The sequence below is a fragment of the Galeopterus variegatus genome, unplaced genomic scaffold (assembly GCF_000696425.1).
Source record: "Galeopterus variegatus unplaced genomic scaffold, G_variegatus-3.0.2 Scaffold4744, whole genome shotgun sequence".
NCBI classification, from domain to species: Eukaryota; Metazoa; Chordata; class Mammalia; order Dermoptera; family Cynocephalidae; genus Galeopterus; species Galeopterus variegatus.
The window spans coordinates 130,094-134,314 of NW_007730855.1; positions in this window are offsets into that span (position 1 = coordinate 130,094).

The window sequence follows — 4,221 nt, forward strand, 5'->3', positions numbered from 1 at the left end:
TGCCTCACAAATTCATATTTTGGAACCATAATCCCAATGTGATTGTACTTGGAGGTGCAGCCCTCCTAAACGAGGTTAGCGCACCCTTATAAGAAGACATCAGAAAGCTAGCTAGCTCTCTTTCCACTATGTGAGGACACAGCAAGAAGACAGCCTTCTATAAACCAGGAAGCAGGTCCTCACCAAGAACCCAACCATACTGGCACTTCCAGTCACCAGAACTGTGAGAAGTAAGCATTTGTGGTTTAAGTCAACCAATCTAGGTAATTTGTTATAACAACCCAGACCGAATAAGAGAGTAACAAAAAGTGGCTTCAGGGAAACAGTCTTAAAGATGAAGTCTCTAAATGTGTCCTAGGTTTTCTGGAACTGGTTCTCTAGTCTGATAAAAACTAAAGGCATTAATGACATTTTACCAATAATGGTAAAAGAAACTAGTAGTTTATGGTTGCAAAGGGTAGATAGTTTTCCTAAATTAGCGCCTTTAGGAATCTCCAATAAGAGTATATGGACAGCAGGGCTTAGGATAATCAATAGTCACCATCCTTGAATATTTTCTTTTTTATTTTAATTGAAATGTATTGATTATACATATTTGTGGAGTACAGAGTTATATTTCAATACATGTATAAAACGTGTGATGATCAAATCAGATTAATTACCATATCCATCATTTCAAAACTTAATCATTTCTTTGTCATGAGGACATTCCAGCAATCTTCTAGCCATTTGATAATGCAGTAAATTATTATTAATTATAGATGCCTAGCTTGACTGTACACCAATAGAACTTATTTTTCCTATCTGATAATTTTATGTGCATTAAGCAACCTCCCTCCCCCTTCCCCTATCCCACCTGTAGTAATCACAGTTCCATTCCCTCCTTCTGAAGGTTCAACTTCTTCTTCTTATTATTATTGCTTGTATTTATTTACTTTATTTTATTAATTTTATTTTATATTTTCAGCTCCCACTTATGAGTAAGGACATGTGGTATTTCTCTTTCTGTGCCTGGTTTATTTCACTTAATATAATTTACTCATGCTCATCCATACTGCTGCAAATGGCAGAGTTTAATTCTTTTTTATGGCTGAGTAGTATTCCATTGTGTATATATACCACATTTTCTTTATTCAGTCATCTGTCAATGAACATTTAGGTTGGTTCCACATCTTGGCTATTGTAAATAAAGCTGTGAAAAACATGGGAGTGCAGGTATCCCTTAAACATGATTTCCATTCCTTCGGGTATATACCCAGGAATGGAATTGCTGGATCGTATGGTGGTTCTATCTGTAGTTGAGGAAACTCCTTACTGTTTTTCATAATGGCTGCACCAAACTAAAGTCCCACCAACAGTGTAGAAGGTTTCCCCTTTCTCTGCATCCTCATCAGCATTTGTTTTTCTCTGTCATTTTGATAATAGCCAGTCTAACTAGGGTGAGGTGATATCTCAGTGTGGTTTTGATTTGCATTTACCTCATGATTAGTAATGTTGAGTATTTCTTAATATACCTGATGGCCATTTGTATGTCTTCTTTTGAGAAATATTTATTTCCCCATTTTATAATTGGAATTTTTGTTTTTCTTCTACTGAGTTGTTTGAGTTTCTTCTATATTCTAGACAGTAATCCCTCATTAGATGCATAGTTTGCAAATATTTTCTTACATTCTGTAAGTTGTCTTTTCATTCCATTGGTAGTTTCCTTTGCTGTGCAGAAGATTTTAGTTTAATATAATCCCATTTGTTTACTTTTTCTTTAATCCATGTGCTTTTGAAGTCTTATTCATAAAGTCTCTGCCCAGTACTAGATTCTGAAGTGTTTCCCTGGTGTTTTCTTCTAGGAGTTTTATAGTTTCAGGTCTTATATTTAAGTCTTTAGTCCATTTGGGTTGATTTGGATATATAGTAAGAGGTAGGGGTCTAGTTTCATCCTTCTATACATCTTTCCAGTACCATTTATTGAAAAGACAGTCATTTCCCTAATGTATGTTCTCAATGTCTTTTTCAAAGATCAGTTGGCTGCAAATATATGGATTAATTTCTGGGTTCTCTATTCTATTCAATTGGTCCCTGTGTCTGTTATGCCAATACCATACTATTTTAGATACCATAGCTTTGTTGTATATTTTAAATACAGACAGTTTAACACCTCTCGATTTATTTACTTATTTTTTGCTCATAATTTCCATGGCTATTCAGAATCTTTTGTTGTTCCATATGAAAGTTAGCATTATTTTTCTATTTCTGTGAACAATGTCATTGGTACTTTGATGGGGATTACATTGCATCTGTAGATTCCTTTAGGTGGTATGGACATTTTGACAACATTAATTCTTCCAATTCATGGATGTGAAATGTGTTTCCATTTTTTTGTGTGTCCTCTTTAATTTCTCTCATCAGCATTTTGTAGTTCTCATTATAGAGATCTTTCACCTCTTTGGTTATGTTCATTCCTAGGTATTCTATTTTTGGTTTTGGTAGCCATTGTAAATGGGATTGTTTTGTTGATTTCTTTCTCTGTGCTTTGTTGTTGGTGTATAGAAATGCTACTGATTTTTATATGTTGATTTTGTGTCCTGCAACTTTACTGAATTTGTTTATCACATCTAAGATTTTTTTGGTGGAGGCTTTGGCTTTTCCTATGTATATGATCATGTCATGTGCAAACAGGGACAATTTGTCTTTGCCAGTTTGGATGCTCTTTCTTTCTTTCTCTTGCCTAATTTATCTTGCCAAAACTATGCTAAATAGGAGTGAATAAAGTGGGCATCCTTGTGTTGTTTCTGTTCTTAGAGAAAAAGCTTTCAACTTTCCCCACTGAGGATAATATCAGCTGTGGGTTTGTCATATACAGCTTTTATTGTGTTGAGATACTTTTCTTCTATACCTAATTGGTTGAGTCTTTATCATGAAGGGATGTTGAATCTTGTCAAATGCTCTTTCTCGTACCTATTGAGATAATCATATGGTTTTGTCCTTCATTTTGTCAAAGTGTTGTATCACATTTATTCATTTGTGTATGTCAAACCATCTTTGCATCCCTGGGATGAATCCCACTTGATCATGATGTGTAATCTTTTTGATGTGCTCTTGAATTCTGTTTGCTAGAATTTTGCTGGGAATTTTTGCATCTGTGTTCATCAAGAATATTGGCCTGTGGTTTTCTTTTTTGTTGTATCTTTGACTGATATTGGGACCAGGGTGATGTGGCCTCATAGAATAAGTTTGGGAGGGATGGGCCGGCCCGGTGGCGCACTCAGTAGAGTGCGGCGCTTGGGAGCACGGTGGCACTCCTGCCAAGGGTTCGGATCCCATATAGAGACCGGTCCGCTCACTGGTTGAGTGCGGTGCGGGCGCGACACCGAGGGTTGCGATCCCATTGCCGGTCACAAAAAAAGACAAAAAAAAGGGGGAAAAAAAAAAAAAAGAATAAGTTTGGGAGAATGGCCTTTGCTTTTATTTATTTATTTAATTTTTTTTGAATATTTTGAAAAGAATTTGTATTAATTCTTTTTTAAAAGTTTTGTAGAATTTATCAGTGAAGCCATCATATCCTGGGCTTCACTATGTTGACAGACTGCTGATTACTGATTCAATGTCGTTGCTCATTATCAGTCTGTTCAGGTTTTCCATTTCTTTTCGGTTCCATATTGGTAGGTTGTGTATGTCCAGAAATTTGTCCATTTACTCCAAATTTTCAAATTTCTCAGTGTATACTAGTTCAGAATAGTATCTAATGATTTCTGTGTTTCTGTATTAGCAGTTGTAATGTCTCCTTTTTCATTTCTGATTCTCAATATTTGCATCTTCTTTTTCTTAGTCTTGCTAACAGTTTGTCAATTTTGTTTATCTTCTCAAAAAACCAACGTTTTGTTTCTTCAGTCTTTAATATCTTTTTTTTTGGTCTCTATTTCATTTAGTTCTGCTCTAATCTGTATTATGTCTTCTTGTCTATTAATTTGGGGATTGGATTATTCTTGTTTTTCTAGTTCTTTGAGTTATAACACTAGGTTGTTCATTCAATGTATTTCTATTCTTTTGATGTAAGTACATGTTGCAATAAAATTCCCTATTACTACTGCTTTTGCAGTTCCCATAAGTCTTGATGTGATGTGCTTTTATTGTAATTTGCTTCAATTTTTTTTTAATTTCCTGCTTAATATCTCCTTTGACCCATAGGTCATTCAGGAACATGTTGTTTAATTTCCATGTATTTGT